This window comes from Perca fluviatilis, chromosome 11 (assembly GCF_010015445.1).
Source record: "Perca fluviatilis chromosome 11, GENO_Pfluv_1.0, whole genome shotgun sequence".
NCBI lineage: Eukaryota > Metazoa > Chordata > Actinopteri > Perciformes > Percidae > Perca > Perca fluviatilis.
The window spans coordinates 544,701-568,501 of record NC_053122.1 but is presented as its reverse complement, the minus strand read 5'-3'; the positions used below and the strand labels follow the sequence as shown (position 1 = coordinate 568,501).

The 23,801-nt window shown below is 45.3% G+C and overlaps 1 protein-coding gene and 1 long non-coding RNA gene across 2 annotated transcripts in view; both read left to right on the top strand.

The window, feature by feature from the left end:
- Nucleotides 1-19,849: 19,849 nt before the first annotated feature.
- Nucleotides 19,850-20,167, top strand: LOC120567842. The gene is made up of 3 exons (XR_005640620.1): nt 19,850-19,883; nt 19,977-20,048; nt 20,145-20,167. It is a non-coding gene; the product is annotated as an uncharacterized LOC120567842 (long non-coding RNA).
- A 2,818-nt stretch (nt 20,168-22,985) lies between these two features.
- LOC120568671 (anion exchange protein 2-like) overlaps nt 22,986-23,801 on the top strand; it is a 10,809-nt gene continuing 9,993 nt past the window's right edge. Inside the window, exon 1 of the mRNA XM_039816326.1 lies at nt 22,986-22,994. The gene's annotated coding sequence lies outside the window, so the exon portion shown is untranslated. The remainder of the gene's footprint in view (nt 22,995-23,801) is intronic.

Below are 23,801 nucleotides of genomic sequence, written 5' to 3'. Positions count from 1 at the left end.
GTCATTCGCTAAGGAATCCAACAGCTAGTTTCAAAGTGCTGAAAATGTGTTTCATTGTAAAGCCGGATTCGCAATGTCATCTAGCAAATGCCGGCTTCGCAAGGAGTGTGTTTCTGACACTTTGAAATAATCTGTTGATGCTGTTCCGCTGGCAGCATATATGCCGCATTCGCTACGGAATCCAACAGCTAGTTCTTCAAAGTGTGAAAATGTGTTTCATTGTAAAGCCGATCTCGCAATGTCATCTAGCAAATGCCGGCTTCTTTGCAAGGAGTGTGTTTCTGACACTTTGAAATAATCTGTTGATGCTGTTCCGCTGGCACATATATGCCGTCATTCGCTACGAATCCAACAGCTAGTTTCAAAGTGTGAAAATGTGTTTCATTGTAAAGCCGGATTCGCAATTTCATCTAGCAATGCCGGCTTCTGTAAGCAGTGTGTTTTTGACACTTTGAAAATGTACGCCAACCTGGGAACTAGGTAAGGGTGATAGCCACCATCATCAAGTGATGATCCTCAACGCATTGAAAGCCGCCTCGCAATTTCACTTTGCCATTGTAAAGCCGGCCTGCCGCAAATAATTGAAATGGTAGACCAGGGCACGTAAAATATTTCGTGTCGGGTTAACGTGTGGCCATAGCGGGGCGGTGGTATTCCCGGACCGACCGGAGGTTAAGGTGCCCCTGAGGTGGCCCCTTTTTCCTGAATGTATACCCGGGAGGTTAGCCCCTTCTTAAATCTGATGGGTGGCTCCCTGGTGGGCCTTTGTAAAGTCGGCTTCGCGAATGCCACCTATCCAAGCCGGCATTGTAAGGCCAGCTTTGCAAATAACGACAGTTGGGTTTAAGCAACCACTGTGCTAGAAATGGTTAAGTTTAGGTAAGGGGTTGTTGGGTAACAGCCCTCCACCTGTGGGTGCTAGTCTGGCATCTCCTAGCAGGTGGTTGGCACTGTAAATAATGACAGTTGTGCTTACGCACCACTGTGCTAGAAATGGTTAAGGTTAGGATAAGGGATGAAATGGGATGTTGGTACGGGTAACAATCTCTGCAATGGTAACAGCCCACACATACAGGTAGGGTCCTTTGGTGTTTCTAACCTTCACAATAAACTTGCTGTTCTTTCATGATAAAAAGAACCAAAGTGTTGTTTTTTCCATACGGCCGCAGGTGTAAGGGTTTAACTGAAGCAAATGCCATGTATCGGTGTACGTAACCGTATGCGTGAAATTAGCAAGATACGCCACGCGCATTGAGCCAGCTGGTGGCCAGATTTGACGAGACTGGAACCACATGGTGTTTGTGTGTGTAGCCATTCTGGCATTGTAAAGCAATCTTCGCAATGAGTGTGTTTCTGACACTTTGAAATAATCTGTTGATGCTGTTCCGCTGGCAGCATATATGCCGCGATTCGCCACGGAATCCAACAGCTAGTTTCAAAGTGTGAAAATGTGTTTCATTGTAAAGCCGGATTGCGCAATGTCATCTAGCAAATGCCGGCTTCGCAAGGAGTGTGTTTCTGACACTTTGAAATAATCTGTTGATGCTGTTCCGCTGGCAGCATATATGCCGCCATTCGCTACGGAATCCAACAGCCAGTTTCAAAGTGTGAAAATGTGTTTCATTGTAAAGCCGGATTCGCAATGTCATCTAGCAAATGCCGGCTTCGCGCAAGGAGTGTGTTTTTGACACTTTGAAAATGTACGCCAACCTGGGAACTAGGTAAGGGTGATAGCCACGCATCATCAAGTGATGATCCTCAAACGTAGGTTGGCCGGCCTCGCAATTTCACTTTGCCATTGTAAAGCCGGCCTCGCAATTTCATCGTCGCCATTGTAAAGCCGGCCTCGCAATGTCGCCTATTGTAAACCGCTCCAATTTTGTTTCGCCATTGTAAAGTCGGCTCGCAGTGTCGTCAGCCATTGTAAAGCCGGCCTCGCACTTCACTTCTCCATTGTAAAGCCGGTCAGCAATTTCACTTCGCCATTGTAAAGCCGGCCTAGCAATTTCACTTCCCATTGTAAAGCCGCCTAGCAATTTCACTTCACCATTGTAAAGCCGGCATCGCATTTCACTTCTGCCATTGTAAAGCCGGCTTCGCACTTCACTTCGCCATTGCAAAGCCGCCCGCAATTTCGCTTCCATTGTAAAGCCGCCTAGCAATTTCACTTCGCCATTGTAAAGCCGCTCGCAATTTCATTCTTTAAAGCCCCATTAGTTGCATCCGCCTCGCAATATTGAAATGATAACCAGGGCACGAAAATATTTGTGGCCGGGTTAAGTGTGGCCATAGCGGGGGCTTAAGTGTGTTCCCGGACCGACCGGAGGTCAAGGTGCGCCTGAGGTGGGCCCTTTTTCCTGAATGTATACCCGGGAGGTTAGCCCCTTCTGTGGGCTCGATGGGTGGCTCCCCTGGGGGTGCCTTGTAAAGTCGGCTTCGCAATGCCACCTATCCAAGCCGGCATTGTAAGGCCAGCTTTGCAAATAAAACGACAGTTGGGTTTAGGCAACCACTGTGCTAGAATGGTTAAGTTTAGGTAAGGGGTTGTGGGTAACAGCCCTCACCTGTGGGTGCTAGTCTGGCATCTCCTAGCAGGTGGTTGGCACTGTAAATAATGACAGTTGTGCTTACGCACCACTGTGCTAGAAATGGTTATAGGTAGGATAAGGGATGAAATGGGATGTTGGTACGGTAACAATCTCTGCAATGGTAACAGCCCACACATACAGGTAGGGTCCTTTGGTGTTTCTAACCTTCACAATAAACTTGCTGTTCTTTCATGATAAAAAGAACCAAAGTGTTGTTTTTTCATAACGCGCGAGGTGTAAGGGTTTAACTGAAAGCAAATGCCATGTATCGGTGTATGCACCGTGACAGCGGTGAAATTAGCAAGATACGCCAATGCGATTGAGCCAGCTGGTGGCCAGATTTGGACGAGACTGGAACCACATGGTGTTTGTGTGTGTAGCCATTCTGGCATTGTAAAGCAATCTTCGCGAATGAGTGTAGTTTCTGACACTTTGAAATAATTGTTGATGTTTTCGCTTGGCAGCATATATGCCGCGATTCGCTACGGAATCCAACAGCTAGTTTCAAAGTGTGAAAATGTGTTTCATTGTAAAGCCGGATTCGCGAATGTCATCTAGCAAATGCCGGCTTCAAGTAAGGAGTGTGTTTCTGACACTTTGAAATAATCTGTTGATGCTGTTTTGCTGGCAGCATATATGCCGCCATTCGCTACGGAATCCAACAGCTAGTTTCAAAGTGTGAAAAGTGTTTCATTGTAAAGCCGGATTCGCAATGTCATCTAGCAAATGCCGGGCTTCGCGAGGGAGTGTGTTTTTGACACTTTGAAAATGTACGCCAACCTGGGAACTAGGTATGGCAAGTGATAGCCACGCATCATCAAGTGATGATCCTCAAACGCTAAGTGTTGGCCGGCCTCGCAATTTCACTTTGCCATTGTAAAGCCGGCCTCGCATCGTCGTCTGTAAAGCCGGCTTCGCAATGTCGTTTTGCCATTGTAAAGCCGGCTCGCAATTTTGTCAGCCATTGTAAAGCCGGCCTCGCAATGTCGTCATTGTAAAGCCGGCCTCGCACTTCACTTCTCCATTGTAAAGCCGCCTAGCAATTTCACTTGCCATTGTAAAGCCAGCCTAGCAATTTCACTCGCCATTGTAAAGCCGGCCTAGCAATTTCACTTCGCTATTGTAAAGCCGCATCGCATTTCACTCGCCATATGTAAAGCCGGCCTCGCATTTCACTTCGCCATTGTAAAGCCGGCCTCGCAATTCGCTTCTCATTGTAAAGCCGCCTAGCAATTTCACTTCGCCATTGTAAAGCCGGCCTCTCAATTTCACTTCGCCATTGTAAAGCCGGCCTCGCAATTTTCAGTTCGCCATTGCAAAGCCGGCCTCGCAATATTGAAATGATACCAGGGCAACGTAAAATATTTCTCGTCGGGTTAAGTGTGGCCATCGGGGGCTTAAGTGTGGTTCCCGGACCGAACCGAGGTCAAAGGTGCGCTGAGGTGGGCCCTTTTCCTGAATGTATACCGCGAGGTTAGCCCCTTCTGTAGGCCGATGGGTGGCTCCCCCCGGTGGGCCTTGTAAAGTCGGCTTCGCACGAATTCCAATCCAAGCCGGCATTGTAAGGCCAGCTTTGCAAATAACGACAGTTGGGTTTAGGCAACCACTGTGCTAGAATGGTTAAGTTTAGGTAAGGGGTTGTGGGGTAACAGCCCTCACCTGTGGGTGCTAGTCTGGCCATCTCCTAGCAGGTGGTTGGCACTGTAAATAATGACAGTTGTGCTTACGTAACCACTGTGCTAAAAATGGTTAAGGTTAGGGATAAGGGATGAAATGGGATGTTGGTACGGGTAACAATCTCTGCAATGGTAACAGCCCACACATACAGGTAGGGTCCTTTGCGTTTCTAACCTTCACAATAAACTTGCTGTTCTTTCCATGATAAAAAGAACCAAAGTGTTGTTTTTTCATAATGGCGGAGGTGTAAGGGTTTAACTGAAGCAAATGCCATGTATCGGTGCATGCACCGCATGCGGTGAAATTAGCAAGATACGCCAATGCGATTGAGCCAGCTGGTGGCCAGATTTGACGAGACTGGAACCACATGGTGTTTGTGTGTGTAGCCATTCTGGCATTGTAAAGCAATCTTCGCAATGAGTATGTTTCTCACACTTTGAAATAATCTGTTGATGCTGTTCCGCTATCAGCATATATGCCGTGATTCGCTACGGAATCCAACAGCTAGTTTCAAAGTGTGAAAATATGTGTTTCATTGTAAAGCCGGATTCGCAATGTCATCTAGCAAATGCCGGCTTCGCAAAGGAGTGTGTTTCTGACACTTTGAAATAATCTGTTGATGCTGTTCCGCTGGCAGCATATATGCCGTGATTCGCTACTTGGAATCCAACAGCTAGTTTCAAAGTGTGAAAATGTGTTTCATTGTAAAGCCGGATTCGCGAATGTCATCTAGCAAATGCCGGCTTCGCGAAGGAGTGTGTGTTTTGACACTTTGAAAATGTGTACGCCAACCTGGGGAACTAGGTAAGGGTGATAGCCACGCATCATCAAGTGATGATCCTCAAACGTAGGTTGGCCGGCCTCGCACTTCACTTTGCCATTGTAAAGCCGGCCTCGCACTTATCGTCGCCATTGTAAAGCCGGCCCTCGCAATGTCGCTTTTGCCATTGTAAAGCCGCCTCGCACTTTAAGCTTTTATTGTAAAGTTGCTTGCAATGTCGCCGCTCATTGTAAAGCCGGCCTCGCAATTTCACTTCTCCATTGTAAAGTCGCCTAGCAATTTCAATTTCGCCATTGTAAAGCCAGCCTAGCAATTTCAATTTCATTGTAAAGCCCCTAGCAATTTACCCATTGTAAACATCAATTTCATTTCCATTGTAGCCGCCTATTTCATTCGCATTAAAGCCGCCTCGCAATTCGCTTCCATTGTAAAGCGCCTAGCAATTTTTCCCATTGTAAAGCGGCTCGCAATTTCATTCGCCATTGTAAAGCCGGCCTCGCAATTTCAGTTCGCCATTGCAAGCCGGCCTCGCAATATTGAAATGAGTATCAGGGCACGTAAAATATTTTTCGTCCGGGTTAAGTGTGGCCATGCGGGGGCTTAATGTGGGTTCCCCGGACCGACCGGAGGTCAAGGTGCGCTTGAGGTGGGCCCTTTTTCCTGAATGTATACCCCCGAGGTTAGCCCCTTCTGTGGGCCGATGGGTGTCTCCCGCGGTGGGCCTTGTAAAGTCGGGTTTCCCCAAATGCCACTCTATCCAAGCCGGCATTGTAAGGCCAGCTTTGCAAATAACGCACAGTTGGGTTTAGGCAACCACTGTGCTAGAAATGGTTAAGTTTAGGTAAGGTTTTAAGGTTAACAGCCCTCACCTGTGGGTGCTAGTCTGGCATCTCCTAGCAGGTGGTTGGCACTGTAAATAATGAACAGTTGTGCTTTACGCACCACCGTGCTAGAAATGGTTAAGGTTAGGATAAGGGATGAAATGGGATGTTGGTAACGGGTAACAATCTCTGCAATGGTAACAGCCCACACATACAGGTAGGGTCCTTTGCGTTTCTAACCTTCAACAATAAACTTGCTGTTCTTTCATGATAAAAAGAACCAAAGTGTTGTTTTTTTTCCATAAGCCGCGCAGGTGTAAGGGTTTAACTGAAGCAAATGCCATGTATCGGTGTATGTAACGCCACGCGTGAAATTAGCAAGATACGCCACCATGCGATTGGAGCCAGCTGGTGGCCAGATTTGAACGAGACTGGAACCACATGGTGTTTGTGTGTGTAGCCATTCTGGCATTGTAAAGCAATCTTCGCGAATGAGTGATGTTTCTGACACTTTGAAATAATCTGTTGATGCTGTTCCGCATTGGCAGCATATATGCCGTATTCGCTACGGAATCCAACAGCTAGTTTCAAAGTGTGAAAATGTGTTTCATTGTAAAGCCGGATTCCGCAATGTCATCTAGCAAATGCCGGCTTCGCAAGTAGGAGTGTGTTTCTGACACTTTGAAATAATTGTTGATGCTGTTCCCTGGCAGCATATATGCCGTATTCGCTACGGAATCCAACAGCTAGTTTCAAAGTGTGAAAATGTAGTTTCATTGTAAAGCCGGATTCGCAATGTCATCTAGCAAATGCCGGCTTCAAGTAAAGGAGTGTGTTTTTGACACTTTGAAAATGTACGCCAACCTGGGAACTAGGTAAGGGTGATAGCCACGCATCATCAAGTGATGATCCTCAAACGTGGTGTTAGCCGGCCTCGCAATTTACTCACTTTGCCATTGTAAAGCCGGCCTCGCAATTTCATCGCCGCCATTGTAAAGCCGGCCTCGCGAAATGTCGCTTGCCATTGTAAAGCCGGCCTCGCAATTTGTACGCCATTGTAAAGCCGGCTCGCGAATGTCGCCAGCCATTGTAAAGCCGGCCTCGCACTTCACTTCTCCATTGTAAAGCCGGCCTAGCAATTTCAATTCGCCATTGTAAAGCCGCCTAGCAATTTCACTTCGCCATTGTAAAGCCGCCTAGCAATAATTTCATTTAAGGCATCGCAATTTCACTTCACCATTGTAAAGTCGGCCTCGCAATTTCACTTCGCCATTGTAAAGCCGGCCTCGCAATTTCGCTTTCCATTGTAAAGCCGGCCTCGCAATTTCACTTCTCCATTGTAAAGCCGGCCTCCAATTAATTTCCATTTAAACCCTAATTTCAGTTCGCCATTGCAAAGCCGGCCTCGCAATATTGAAATGAGACCAGGCAACGTAAAATTTCTCGTGCGGGTTAATGTGGCCATAGCGGGGGCTTAAGTGGGTTCCCGGACCGAACGGAGGTCAAGGTGCGCTTGAGGTGGGCCCTTTTCCTGAATGTATACCCGGGAGGTTAGCCCCTTCTGTGGGCCGATGGGTGGCTCCCCCTGGGCCTTTGTAAAGTCGGCTTCGCGAATGCCACCTATCCAAGCCGGCATTGTAAGGCCAAGCTTTGCAAAAAAACGATAGTTGGGTTTAGGCAACCACTGTGCTAGAATGGTTAAGTTTAGGTAAGGGGTTGTGGGTAACAGCCCTCACCTGTGGGTGCTAGTCTGGCATCTCCTAGCAGGTGGTTGGCACCAAGCAGCATTGTAAATAATGACAGTTGTGCTTTACGCACCACCGTGCTAGAAATGGTTAAGGTTAGGGATAATGGATGAAATGGGATGTTGGTACGGGTAACAATCTCTGCAATGGTAACAGCCCACACATACAGGTAGGGTCCTTTTGTGTTTTTAACCTTCACAATAAACTTGCTGTTCTTTCATGATAAAAAGAACCAAAGTGTTGTTTTTTCATAATGGCGAAAGGTGTAAGGGTTTAACTGAAGCAAATGCCATGTATCGGTGCATGCACCGCGACGCGGTGAAATTAGCAAGATACGCCAATGCGATTGAGCCAGCTGGTGGCCAGATTTGACGAGACTGGAACCACATGGTGTTTGTGTGTGTAGCCATTCTGGCATTGTAAAGCCAGCTTCGCAATGAGTGTGTTTCTGACACTTTGAAATAATCTGTTGATGCTGTTCCTTTGTAGCATATATGCCGTCATTCGGCTACGGAATCCAACAGCTAGTTTCAAAGTGTGAAAATGTGTTTCATTGTAAAGCCGGATTCGCAATGTCATCTAGCAAATGCCGGCTTCGCAAGGAGTGTGTTTTTGACACTTTGAAAATGTACGCCCAACCTGGGAACTAGGTAAGGGGTGATAGCCACGCATCATCAAGTGATGATCCTCAAAAGTGTAAGTTAGCAATTTACTTTAACCATTGTAAATCTAATCTGCCATTGATTAGCCGGCCTCGCAATTTCACTTCGCCATTGTAAAGTCGGCCTTTAGCAATTTCACTTCGCCATTGTAAAGCCGGCCTAGCAATTTCACTTCACGCCATTGCAAAGCCGGCCTCGCAATATTGAAATGGTAGTACCAGGGCACGTAAAATATTTCGTGTCGGGTTAAGCTGTGCCATAGCGGGGGCTTAAGTGTGGTTCCCGGACCGACCGGAGGTCAAGGTGCGCTGAGGTGGGCCCTTTTTCCTGAATGTATGCCCGGGAGGTTAGCCCCTTCTGTGGGCCGATGGGTGGCTCCTCCGGGTGGCCTTTGTAAAGTCGGCTTCGCAAATGCCACCTATCCAAGCCGGCCTTGTAAGGCCGCTTTGCAAATAACGACAGTTGGGTTTAGGCACCACTGTGCTAGAAATGGTTAAGCTTTAGGTAAGGGGTTGGGGGTAACAGCCCTCACCTGTGGGTGCTAGTCTGGCATCTCCTAGCAGGTGGTTGGCACTGTGAAGCCAGCATTGTAAATAATGACAGTTGTGCGCACGCCACCACTGTGCTAGAAATGGTTAATAGGAGATAATGGATGAAATGGGATGTTGGTACGGGGTAACAATCTCTGCAATGGTAACAGCCCACACATACAGGTAGGGTCCTTTGGTGTTTTGAACCTTCACAATAAACTTGCTGTTCTTTCATGATAAAAAGAACCAAAGTGTTGTTTTTTCATACGGCGAAAGGCGTAACGGTTTAACTGAAGCAAAATGCCATGTATCGGTGCATGCACCGCATGCGTGAAATTAAGCAAGATACGCCAATGCGCATTGAGCCAGCTGGCTGGCCAGATTTGGACGAGACTGGAACCACATGGTGTGTGTGTGCTCAGCCATTCTGGCATTGTAAAGCCAGCTTCGCGAATGAGTGTGTTTCTGACACTTTGAAATAATCTGTTGGATGCTGTTCCGCTGGCAGCATATATGCCGCGATTCGGTTAGGTTAGGGTTAGGTTAGGCTAGGCTAGGTTAGGTTAGGTATAGGTAAGGGTGATAGCCACGCATCATCAGTGATGATCCTCAAAAGTGTGTTGGTCGGCCTGCAATTTCACTTTGCCATTGTAAAGTCGGCCTCGCAATTTCAATTCTCACCATTGTAAAGCCGGCCTCGCAATTCACTTCGCCATTGTAAAGCCGGCTCAGCAATTTCACTTTCGCCATTGTAAAGCGCGGCCTAGCAATTTCACTTCATATGTAAAGTCGGCCTAGCAATTTACTTCGCCATTGCAAAGCCGCCCTCAGCAATATTGAAATGGTAGACCAGGGCACGTAAAATATTTCGTGTCGGGTTAAGTGTGGCCATAGCGGGGGCTTATGTGGTTCCCGGACCGACCGGAGGTCAAGGTGCGCTTGAGGTGGGCCCTTTTCCCTGAATGTATGCCCGGGAGGTTAGCCCCTTCTGTGGGCCGAATGGGTGGCTCCCTGGGTGGGCCTTGTAAAGTCGGGGGGCGGAATGCCACCTATCCAAGCCGGCCTTGTAAGCGTCGCTTTGCAAATAACGACAGTTGGGTTTAGGCAACCACTGTGCTAGAATGGTTAAGTTTAGGTAAGGGGTTTGGGGGTAAACAGCCCTCACCTGTGGGTGCTAGTCTGGCATCTCCTAGCAGGTGGTTGGCACCGTGAAGCCAGCATTGTAAATAATGACAGTTGTGCTTACGCACCACTGTGCTAGAATGGTTAAGGTTAGGGATAATGGATGAAATGGGATGTTGGTACGGGTAACAATCTCTGCAATGGTAACAGCCCACACATACAGGTAGGGTCCTTTGGTGTTTTGAACCTTCACAATAAACTTGCTGTTCTTTCATGATAAAAAGAACCAAAGTGTTGTTTTTTCATACGGCGAGGCGTAACGGTTTAACTGAAGCAAATGCCATGTATCGGTGCATGCACCGCATGCGGTGAAATTAGCAAGATACGCCACGCGCATTGAGCCAGCTGGTGGCCAGATTTGGACGAGACTGGAACCACATGGTGTGTGTGTGTCTAGCCATTCTGGCATTGTAAAGCCAGCTTCGCAATGAGTGTGTTTCTGACACTTTGAAATAATCTGTTGGATGCTGTTCCGCTGGCAGCATATATGCCGCATTAGGGTTAGGGTTAGGGTTAGGGTTAGGGTTAGGGTTAGGGGTAGGGTTTTGCCATACACAATGAATGGGAAAAGTCGATATTCCAACATTCCAAGACTTTTTTTCATCTATTAGACAGGAATGTGGAATTTTGGAATTGCGCAATTCCAACTTTCCCTTCCAAGATTCCAACTTTTGAATTCAAAATGTGGAATCTTGGAATCAGTTCAATAATTGACCATTGGGGTCACCATCATACAATTTTTAACCAGATTCCACATTTCACATTCCACATTCCATAATTCTACATTCCATATATATTACACTCAGTCCATTTTTATATATATTACCATTGTTAAATGTCAAATATACAAGATTCAACAATCTACATTCCACATTCCATATAAATTGCACTCAGTCCATTTTTCCATATATTACCATTGTTAAATGTCAAATATTCACCAGATGTGTTAAATATGTGTTTAATAACTCAGAAGTCTCAAAATTGACCCACTTTACCAGTGCGACCCCAGCATTCAGCCGCAATGGGTCCTAAGTCTCTATCCCATTGTTTTGCCCCAAATTGGTCCCGAGAAGACGGCAGGCCAATGGGCTATTGCTGGCAAGGTGCAAATTTGGAACTTTTGAAGCGTTGGTCTTAGAGCCACGTGCAAGGCATCGACGTAAAGGGCCCGACGCGCTGAGCCGGGGGGTCATCAAACCAATGCTCCACCACCTTCCTGTCCCGAGCTATGGGGCGCCAAATGTTGAGGTTTTTCATGAAATTGAAGGCCATATCAATTGAACGGAAGGAGCCTGGTGTGTGCTAGATACACAGTTGGAAAGATCTCAGAGAGCTCTATCACATAGGTCAGGTTTTGACATCATAGAGTGGTGGGCTTTTGATCTTTTTTTCCCTGAGACGTACATCAAAAAGAGAGACGTTGTCAGAGTCGCCCCGAGACGCTGTCAAACATATGTCAGCGCCGTACAGCTACTGCCTTCTTTGGGACCAAAGTTGCTCAGGAGCGACGTTAAAGCACGTAGACTCGTGTTGCTCTCAAAGTCCTGAGTACAGCGGCCTTACAATGAGCTTTCGGCCGTGATCGTTACGGAGAAATGTGGGCTCAAACCCATGAAATTGCTAATGTACAAGGTGGAAATTTGGAATTATGGAATGATAATCTGGAAGCAATTGATGATGTCACAGTTAGGGTTGGGTCAGGGTTAGGACCACCCAAATTTGGTCAAGGGTACAGTTCAGGCAGCTGAACAACATATGTGAAGCAGAGGTGGAAAAATCACTTTTGAAAATTTCATCAAAAATGGCTTCAGAACACAAAAAGGCCATTTAAGCACATTGGGAAATCAATGCGGGGGAAGGGAGAAATTCCAACTTTTGAAGCGTGGGTCGTAGAGCCACAAGCAAGGCATGGGCGGAAAGGGCCCGGCGAGCCGAGCAGGGGGAGCTTTGATTTAAAGCTCCACCCCCTTCCTGTCCAAAGTTAGGAGGGCCCAAAATAAATCCAAATTTTAATTTAATTGCCTTCCAGATGTTGACCTTTTGATGTTTTGGCATCACATTTGGGGCCCTTCCTTTGGGGCCACACATTCAAAAAAATTACCAAGTCATACGGTGGATACCGGCTCGGATTCAAAGCAAGTTCCAAGTCTCTAGCACCTTGCACTGCCGAATACCAGCCAAAAGACACTATAAAGGGATAGGCCAAAATTGGGAATCTGACCTTTTGGACCTTTGCATTTAAAGGTTGATTACTCAGGAACGAGGGGCTAGGGACACGGGCCCAACTGTTCCGAACAGCCCTCGGGGAGCCTTTACAACATATGTCAGAACCAGGACCGTAGCACCTTTTTTAGGGTCGAGCTCCAATCTGATCCCCAACAATACAGGCTGAAGAAAAAGGGTAGATTCTAAGGGGATTTGTCTTGGGAGGGTCAAACACGCTATCTCGCTCATTTTAAGTCGTAGGGCCTCGATCCAGACATCGCCGAAAGGTCTCGCCGAGCCGGAGTCGGCCATCTTGGATCCAACGCTCTACCTTTGCAGTCAGGAGCTAGGGGGCGTTAAAGGTTCAATTCCGCTACCTTTTCAAGGGTCATAAATCACAGACCAAAGCACCCAGAGATGTGGGAGGGGCACCATTGGAAAGCTTTCAAAAAGTTCTATCACATATGTCTCCCCCGCAGGTGGCGCGCTTCTGGGGCCAACTCCGCAACGCAATGGTTTACAGGCGCGGTCTCGGCATTGTCCCGTAGCCCTCGTTCTGCCCATCGCAACGGTGCCATGCGGGTCACTCTAAGTCAAAGGCTTTAAAAATAATGGGGGCCTAAAGTCATTCCAGATTTCCATCTAATTGACTTCCAGATTTTGCTCCTTCATAAATGACCTTTGGCCTCACTTTTGGGGGCCCTTCCTTTGGGGCCACACGTCAAAAAAATTACCAAGTCATACGGTGGATACCGGCTCCGATTCAAAGCAAGTTCCAAGTCTCTAGCACCTTGCACTGCCGAATACCAGCCAAAAGACACTATAAAGGGATAGGCCAAAATTGGGAATCTGACCTTTTGACCTTTGCCTATAAAGGTGGATTACTCAGGAACGCAAGGGGCTAGGGACACGGGGCCCAACTGTTCCGGAACAGCCCTCGGGGAGCCTTACAACATATGTCAGAACCAGGACCGTGTAGCACCTTTTTTTAGGGTCGAGCTCCAATCTGATCCCCAACAATACAGGCTGCAGAAAAAGTGTAGATTCTAAGGGGATTTGTCTTGGGAGGGTCAAACACGCTTATCTCGGCCATTTTAAGTCGTAGGGCCTCGATCCAGACATCGCCGGAAAGGTCTCGCCGAGCCGAGTCGGCCATCTTGGATCCAACGCTCTACTCATTTGCAGTCAGGAGCTAGGGGGGTTAAAGGTTCAATTCCGCTACCTTTTCAAGGGTCATAAATCACAGACCAAAGCACTCAGAGATGTGGGAGGGGCACCATTGGAAAGCTTTCAAAAAGTTCTATCACATATGTCTCCCCCAGCAGGTGGCGCCCTTCTGGGGCCAACTCCCGCAACGTAACGGGTTACAGGCGGGCTGCCCGGCATTGTCCCCGGAGCCCTCGTTCTGCCCATCGTAACGACGGTGCCATGCGGGTCACTCTAAGTCAAAGGCTTCAAAAATAATGGGGGCTTAAAGTCATTCCAGATTTCCATCTAATTGACTTCCAGATTTTGCTCCTCTCATAAATGACCTTTGGCCTCACTTTTGGGGGCCCTTCCTTGGGGGGCCACACGTTCAAAAAATTACCAAGTCATACGGTGGATACCGGCTCCGATTCAAAGCAAGTTCCAAGTCTCTAGCACCTTGCACCGCGAATACCAGCCAAAAAGACACTATAAAGGGATAGGCCAAAATTGGGAATCTGACCTTTTGACCTTTGCACTTAAAGGTTGATTACTCAGGAACGCAAGGGCTAGGGACACGGGCCCAACTGTTCCGAACAGCCCTCGAGGAGCCTTACACACATATGTCAGAACCAGGACCGTAGCACCTTTTTTTAGGGTCGAGCTCCAATCTTATCCCCAACAATACAGGCTGAAGAAAAAGTGTAGATTCTAAGGGGATTTGTCTTGGGAGGGTCAAACACGCTATCTCGCTCATTTTAAGTCGTGAGGGCCTCGATCCAGACATCGCCGGAAGGGTCTCGCCGAGCCGGAGTCGGCCATCTTGGATCCAACGCTCTACTCCTTTGCAGTCAGGAGCTAGGGGCGTTGAAGGTTCAATTCCGCTACCTTTTCAAGGGTCATAAATCACAGACCAAAGCACTCAGAGATGTGGGAGGGGCACCATTGGAAAGCTTTCAAAAGTTCTATCACATATGTCTCCCCCAGCAGGTGGCGCCCTTCTGGGGCCATCTCCCGCAACGCAGGTTACAGGCGGCGTCGGCATTGTCCCGTAGCCCCTCGTTCTGCCCATCGCAACGGTGCCATGCGGGGTCACTCTAAGTCAACGGCTTCAAAAATAATGGGGGCCTAAAGGAATAATCTGGAATGTTTGCAATGGGTCATATTTCAAAGACCCTTAAAGGTATCAGGCTGATTCTTACAGGGAATGAAAGCCTAGAGAATGCTGAATCCAAGGAATGGTGCTAGGTCACTCTAGGTACATGTGCTGATGAGTTATAAGGCTATAGCTTTTCCAAATTTTCATCTATTTCAGGGCTCATAGATGAAAATCTGGAATGTTTTCAATGGGTCATATTTCAAAGACCCTTCGAGGTATCAGGGTGCTTCTTACAGGGAATGAAAGCCTAGAGAATGCTGAATCCAAGGAATGGTGCTAGGTCACTCTAGGTACATGTGCTGATGAGTTATAAGGCTTTCAAGTGCTTCCAAATTTTCATCTATTTCAAGGCTCATAGATGAAAATCTGGAATGTTTTCAATGGGTCATATTTCAAAGACCCTTTAAGGTATCAGGCTGATTCTAACAAGACATGAAAGCCTGGAGACTGCTGAATCCAACAAGGGGTGCAGGGTCACTCTAGGTACATGTGTTGATGAGTTATAAGGCTTGCAAGTGCTTCCAAATTTGCCGAATACGAGCCAAAAAGATATTGTGAACTTTAAAAATAAATCGTTTTATAGCACTGTGTGCTTTTAATTGTGTCTGCTAGCATGCTAGCGCTGGCGTTAGCATTAGCATGCATTAGCGCTAGCATTAGCATGCATTAGTGTTCATAAATGAAAGTAAGAAGTACTGTACTTCCACATTTCAATATATTGTACTTCCACATTTCAATATATTGTATGATGCAGCCACATAGATTAAAATGTGAACTTCCTTTGTCAGAAGGAAGTAATAGGAATTAGGAAATTCATTAGCAGAAGAAGCAGACACATGGTGAGTAAGCTTGAATGTGGTATTCAGGTGTCTATTGTACAAAATGTGTTGAAAATGGATTGTCTTTGCCTTATTTCATCGTCTAACATCACAATGTTATGTTTTTCAGTGCTTTTATGCACTTGTGAACTTTAAAAAAAATCGTTTTATAGCATTGTGTGCTTTTAATTGTGTCTGCTAGCATGCTAGCGCTGGCGTTAGCATTAGCATGCATTAGCGCTAGCATTAGCATGCATTAGTGTTCATAAATGAAAGTAAGAAGTACTGTACTTCCACATTTCAATATATTGTACTTCCACATTTCAATATATTGTATGATGCAGCCACATAGATTAAAATGTGAACTTCCTTTGTCAGAAGGAAGTAATAGGAATTAGGAAATTCATTAGCAGAAGAAGCAGACACATGGTGAGTAAGCTTGAATGTGGTATTCAGGTGTCTATTGTACAAAATGTGTTGAAAATGGATTGTATTTGCCTTATTTCATCGTCTAACATCACAATGTTATGTTTTTCAGTGCTTTTATGCACTTGTGAACTTTAAAAAAAATCGTTTTATAGCATTGTGTGCTTTTTATCATGTCTGCTAGCATGCTAGCGTTAGCTTTAGCATGCTAGCGCTAGCATTAGCATGCTAACACATTGAAATCATAAGTATTCTGAAAGCTCAGCAGAGTTTCTTTGCCAATACCTCAACACTGGGTCTCAGGTAAAGGAGTGATGTTAATTTTATGGGTGCTGAAACCCAGCAGCCAAACACCAAACCTGTGGCTAGCACTATGATGCATAGATGTCATGCTAGCTAGCATAGATGTCATCTTAGACCTAGCTACTTCCTGTGTTTTTTTTCTTTTATGACATGGATCTAAATGTGGAATGTCAATTGGACATTCTACTTCCTGTACACACAGGAAGTAGCTAGGCTTAGTGACATAGATGTAAATATGGAATATTAAGAAATTACAATCTGTCATATATATATTAGTAATTGGAATACCTAGCGCTAGCTACTTCCTGTGTAACAGGAAGTTGAATCATTATGACATAGATGTAAATGTGGAATATTTCCAAATTCCAATCTGTCTTATATATTATTAATCGGAATACCTAGCGTTAGCTACTTCCCTTAATAACCACGACATAGTCATGACATGACATAGATGTAAATGTGGAATATTTAAAAATTCAAATTTGTCATATATATTAGCTGCCGTTAATGTATATATATATATATATATATTAAATCTCCCAGCATGACAGTTGGAGAAAATGGACAGCGGGACCAGAATGAGTGTTTTGGAGCTGTGTGAAATTGATGACATGGCCACGGGTTTGGTACTGGACCCTATGCTGGGTTTCACCACACACAAAATGAACATCGGTCCTCCACCTGTGACCAAGAGTTGGAATTTTCTCAGAGAAACCCTGCTGAGCTTTCAGAATACGCATGATTTCAACGCAACATTCAATGCACTGACTGCTGGTGACTATTTTAACTCTATGGGAAGCCATCGTCAGCAACTGCTGAGGCAACATGTCAATTGCTACCTCAGTGCCTTCCTGTTAGACAGTGGTCTTGAAATAAAGTCCACTAATAGATACACCTGTGAGACGAATGGAGCAAAGGTAACCTCAACGAGGCACTGGTCTGCAGGACAGCATGTGAAAGTCTTGCTGGGCTGCATAGCAGACGTCAGTCCTGCCGACAATGCTGTGCTGAAGCCTGGGGTCAATGACTTCAGCGTGATGTATTCCCTTGCGCGGAAAATGCGATCAGCTCTGGCTTCGGGCCTGCACGTTTCATAAACCACGACTGCAACCCAAACGCCAAAATACGTTGCTTGCAAGTTTGTTGCTTATGTTGACGCTAATTAGACCCATCTCACCTGGCGGAGAGATCACCTGCTGTTATGGTCCAAACTTTTTGGGGAACGAAAATGAAGCGTGTCAATGCTGCACCTGTGAGAAGAATGGAGACGGCCACTTCAAAGAAAGAGGGAAGCTACCTCATTGTGAGGAAAAAAGGCTGAGACCAAGAAGTGAGGCTGGCACAGTGCACATACAAAAATTCACTCCACACTATTGAAATAAATAAGAGTGGTAAAAGTACAGAAGCTGAAAAAGAACATTTTTGTGCAAGAACTTCCACATTCTCATCTATTTTAGTGCTCATAAATGAAAATCTGGAATTTTTGCATTGGGTCATATTTCAAAGATTGTTTAAGGTATCAGGCTGATTCTAATAGTCAGTTTTCCAATTTTTTACATTAACATTGTGAACACTTGTCTTTCTTAAACCCATCTAAATGCACAGGTGGCAGTGCTGTGACTGAAAACGTTGTCAAGATGGTAAGTAGAAATCAATATAGAGTGTACTTTTTGATAGTTAGCTGAGAATGGCAGAGTCTTAATTTGGTGTTCTATCTGCAGTCCACAAAGGTTTGCGAGGAGTCTGCCATGCGAGCTTCTCTAACCTGAAGCAACAACTTACTGTACCGCACACTATACCTAATAAGGAGGAATTTAAGCTCCTCATGAAGTATGGAAATGGACGGTAAGAATAATTCTAATAAGTTTCTCACATTCATGCAAAGATATCCTGTTATGTTACCGGCTTGGACTTCCTGGACTCACTTATTTTTCTTTTCCTATCGCGGAACTACAACAAAACGTTTAGACTGCAGCCTGTGTGAAAAAAGATCTTGTCCGGCTGGACAAGCATCTACAAGAGGCGCCATGACATGTTTTCAAAAGAGGTAAGTGTATTTAATTGGTTTTAATTTGGCAAAAACACATGTGCAAGATCTGTTGTAAATGTAATGTTTTTGCCCTCTTAAGTTTGTCTAATATTAGAATTTGTCTGTTAATAGGATCGAGAACCCATCTTAAAACAGTCAAAAAGGGCAGCAATTATTAAAGAACTTGCAGAACTTGGAGACTCTGAGCCAGATAAGCCAATGATTTCCGCCTTGGACATGGGTATTACCCAGGAAAATGGTACTTTTAAGTTGTTTTAATATTATGTAGGTTGTTATGGCTTTTCTGTACCAACCAGAAATGTTGTGACATAAACAGAAATTTGGAAGTACAAGGTTTTTAATTTAACATTTAAATCACTTAAATTTCATTACAGAGGATGAAATGCCAAGCTTTGAAGTGCAAATGTCAGAAGACGAGGAAGATTTGGATGCCCAAGAACCCGGGCCCTCTTCTGCTTTCATGGGGGTTACTGGCGGTCAGCAACTTTCTCCTACACCTAACCGTGAGTCCGGCGACTCCGCCTCTTCCAGTTTGGAGACCAGCATAGGGTTACTGCCGGTGAGGAACTTTGTCCCACACCTGTCCCTGGGCCCGCCGACTCCGCCTCTTCCAGTTTGGAGACCGGCGTTAGCGATACTGCCGGTCATCTCACACCTGTCCCTTGGCCCCGACCCCCTCTACCAGTGCGGGAGACCAGCGTTAGCGATACTGCCAGTCATCTCACACCTGTCCCTGGGCCCCACAGCTCCAGCACTTTACGTGGCCCTACTGCTGGTCAGGTGCTGCTTTCCACCCTCTTCGTTGGTTCCCCAAGTCTGTTTCAAGTTGCCAAGGCTGCAAGGACTTCTCTGTCAGGTTGCTGCAACTGGAAAAAAAAGTGGAGACATTAATGGGAGGACATACCCCGCACGCCAGACCATTTAAACTAACGCTGTCTGCACAAAAAGGGAGAGCATGTCAACAAGGTGACAAAGGGGGATCATTTATTTGGTAAGTTTTCCTTTCTTTTTAAGTTAAGATTTTTGTGGAGAGAGGATAGAGACATTTCCAGTTAGCTAATTCTTTCCCTTTTCCGCGTTTGTTTCTTGGGGTTGTCAAACTAATATTAAATGTTTTTAACTGCAGACAGGATTCTGAAAGATTTCCAGAAGTTTAGGCTGGGCTCTAGATCCGGAAAGAAAGACGCGGAAAATGCTCGTCAGTCAGCGAGCCATGGTCTGCGTTCTGCATGTATATGGCTTCTGGACTACCTACAAGTGCTATTGCTGACGACCTAAAGTTCCTGACACAAATCGACAAATTGCGGGGGTAAAGTATTTTGCATCTGATATTTTTCTTGGCCTAAAAATTTTAAACAAGCACAAAGTACTATCAAATACAAAACAAATGTTTCTCTTATCTATTAATTCCAAATTTTAATCTATGGTGTTTTGAAATAGATGAGAATTGGGAAGAGGGAGCATGGAATGTGGTAGAACTGGGAGTCAGATTCTGTCACTTGTAACTCCTTACCTTTCCCCACAGTTTTACAGTGTACCTGTCCAACAAAAGGCTACGCCCCAACAACAATCAAAAATATGCTCAACAATATCATCTTGTTTCTCCGGCCACGTGGAAAACACATTTCAAAAAGGCCAGCAAGCTCAGCAAGAAGCACTTTCAAACACTGCATTATGAGCTGAAAGGATCGTGGCAGATGTCCACAAAAAATTAGTGGTCCATCGCCAAAAGGTGTTACGCGTAAAGACAGGTAAATGTTTTCAATTTCTTTCATTCTGGTATTGTTTACTTTCTCAAAATGAAATCATATAGTCATCTAAATCAAGTCAAACTGTTTTCGCAGACAATCAGCTTAGCGCTATGAATGAAAACCAATTCATGATTACCGCCAGGCGACGTATTCCGCAACTGATTGGTAAGTAGACTTCATTATTGACATTGTATTCCATCTTCTTCAATAGATTGCATTCTTAACTGTATTTTTCTGTCTATATCTTGCAATGTTTTATAGAAAGCGTACCTTGCCATGAGGGGAGGAGGCGCACTTCGATTCTGATGGGATACATCATGGGCTACCTGGCCATGCTGAGTGGACACAGATCCATTGCCATCAACAACTTGACCAAGCAGCAGGTCATCAATCGCGCAGAGTTGGAAGAATGGCAAGCACTTCCAAGTTCTGGTTAGTATTTATTTATGGGTGGTGGGTCCAAGCAATGAACATTTCAATGGTGAAATTAACATTAGTGTCTTTGTTGAAGTCAGCATTTCATAGTCCCATGAGCCACACATACAAGCCACCAGTGAATCGTTCTGATCTTTAAAGTCCACCTCTCCACAGAAATACACTAATGTTCTGCATTTTATATCCTAAGGTTGATGACCACTAAAACTGTGGTCGTTTTGGACAAAGCGGCATTTGCCCTAAAACAAGGAGGAGTATAGCTGGCTTGAATCTTTGGCAAAAGGTTCTTGCTGTGTGAGCCAGGCAAGAAGGGAAAGTACATCTTCCATTCAGCGTGGCAAGCAGGTCCAGAAGCCTGAAACCTCCTCAATCTGGCTTGGGGATGCCGGCATGCAGGGAAGCATCACTTTTAACCAGATCCGAGCAGCGCCTCCACTCAAGTAAGAACTTAATATAAGTTGGATTCTGGCCATAGAATCTAACTGTGGAAGTAGGAATCCCTCAATTTTGGGAGCGCTGATTAAGCCTTTTAGACACAGTAGCTCAAAGGACTGTTTTCATTTCAAACTTTTGTAAAAACTTCTTTCTTCGGGTTTCGGCCAGCCAACACCTCACCAAAAGGAGCGTAAAGAGGTGGCAAAATCCATGTGTCATGACCCCACCACGGCAGATAGATTTTATGTTGCTCTGCCAGACAAAGAGGCCGTGATTCAACACCAGAAACCTCCGGCTGAAAGCACTGATGAGCCGGTGGGATCATGATGAAGATGAAGATGAAGATGAGGATAAGGATAAGGAAGGGGAAGAGGGAAGCAGGCAGCACAAGTTCCAGTGAAGAAGAACCCCTTATGATGACCGAGACCGAGTCAGATTCTGCTCCCCTGAGGAGGAGATGGCAGAATGGAGAGAACGGAAGAAAATGACTCAGAAAACCTCCAAAAAGAAAATTGTTCCTTGGGGATCAGCAAACTGGATTAAATACGTACCAAGAAGTGTAAGATAGTGGTTAAAAAAACTTGGGACTCCACCAAGGCAGTTTTACATGAGTAAAGCCACTGTCTCCAAGCCTCTGGAAGCAGCCCCTGTAGAGCTGGCTCCAGGCCTGCGCCAGCACCCCCAAAAGACTGGAGGAAACCCCAGCAGCGCAAGAAGGCCCGGCAGCGGAAGAAGGCCCCGGCACGCGGAAGAAGGCCCGGTAGCGGAAGAAGGCCCGGCAGCGGAGAAGGCCCGGCAGCAAAATAAGGCCCAGGAACTGAGGTTTTTTAGTAAGAGTGGTGAGTTCAAAGAAACTACTTCTTTGTTTTACACTTTAAAAAATTCTTCGCGGAACTTTTTTTGTTTTCTCTTTTTGGGAAGGCATGGTGATTTTGTTTGGTGGACAATTTAATTTTTACACTAACAATACTTTGGATTTAATGCCAATTAATGGCACTTTATTTTTAAGGCTTGCGGATATTTTTTGGAGGAAAATTTTATTTATTTTTTTCCACTAATCGATACTTTGGATTTTATGCATAATTAATGGCACTTTATTTTAAGGCTTGGTGATATTTGTTTGGTGGACAATTTATTTAATTTTTTCACTAACGATATTTTTGAATTATTGCTGAATTTTTAGTTTTTATGGCACGTCATTTTGTGCACGGAGTTCAGGTTTTATTGCTGAATTTTATACTTTTTACAGCAATTTATTCTTTGCACAGGTTCATTTTTTGTGGATAAATAAATCTTCATAAATGTTCATTTTGGTCTCTGCCTCTTGCTTTGGGTTTTGATAAGTACTCCATATTAGACTACACACACTAACGCACTAAATATTATTATTTCACCTGTTCATATTTTAAATAATGTTTGAGGTATCAGACTGATTCTAACAGGAAATGGAAGCCTGGAGATTGCTGAACTGGTCGAATGGCAGGATCACTCTAGGTACATAAAGATGAGTTATGGGTGCTATAAGTTTCCACCATCTATTTCAGGCTCATAGATGCACAGAAAATCTGAATGTTTCTAATGGGTCATATTTCAAAGACCCTTCAAGTTATCAGGCTGATTCTTACAGGGAATGAAAGCCTAGAGAATGTTGAATCCAAACTTAATGGAGCTGCAGTCTACTCTAGGTACATGCTGATGAGTTATGGTTAAGCTGCCTCCCAAATTTTCATCTATTACTCAGGCTCATAGATGAAAATCTGGAATGTTTTCAATGGGTCATATTTCAAAGACCCTTCAAGTTATCGTGGCTGATTCTTACAGGGAATGAAAGCCTAGAGAATGCTGAATCCAAGGAATGGTGCTAGGGTCAATCTAGGTACATGTGCTGGTGATATAAGGTTTTCAGTAAGCTTCCAAATTTTCATCTATTTCAGGGCTCATAGACAGTAATCAATGTTTTCAATGGTCATATTTCAAAGACCCTTCGAGGTATCAGGCTGATTCTTACAGGGAATGAAAGCCTAGAGCATGCTAAATCCAAGGAATGGTGCTAGGTCACCTTCCTAGGTGCCATGCTAGATGAGTTATAAGGTTTCAAATTTCATCTATTCAGGGCCTGGCATGGCACCGGCTCCATCCATTCTTCTGTTTCTGCCTGCTCCAGGTAAACTACCTACACTCTCAAGGTAAACACCTACACTCTGTAAACACCTACACTCTCAGGTAAACACCTACACTCAGGTAAACACCTTCACTCAGGTAAACACCTACACTCTCAGGTAAACACCTACACTCAGGTAAACACCTACACTCTCAGGTAAACACCTAAACTAGGTTGGCAAACACTCCAATTGCCTATCAGGTAAACACTACTCCAGGTAAACCACCTCTCAGCACCTACCCCAGGTAACACCTCGTAAACCCTTCCTCTACACCACCCATAACACCTAACTCATAACACCACCCCGGTAAACACCCACCTACCAGGTAACCACTACACCCAGGTAAACACCTCCCAGTAACCTAACTGGTAACCTCCGGTAACCCCCCACACCCTACCTCGCCAAGAACCACGGCTATAACCACCTAAACCAGGTAAACACCTACCAGGTAACCCAAACTAAACACACCCACACTAGTGACCCACCCAGGTAAACACTCACCAGTAAACACACCCCAACACCACTCAATCACCTACACTCTCAGGTTGATAACTCAGGTAACCCTAAACAGGTAAACACCTTCACTCAGTTGACACCCCAGGTAAACCCCCAGGTAAACACTACCTCCGGGTAAACAATCCGGTAAACCCTACACTCTCCAACACCACACTAGGTAAAAGGAACACCTTACAGGTAAACACCTTCACAGGTACCCAGGTAACACCTACACTCAGGTAACCCTAACTCAGGTAAACACCTAAAAAAACACACTTGTTACCCTACACCAGTAAACACCACACTCAGGTAAACAAAGGTAAACACTAAATCAGTAAACACCTACACCCAGGTAACACCAAGGTGAAACGCTAACTCATTCACCTACACT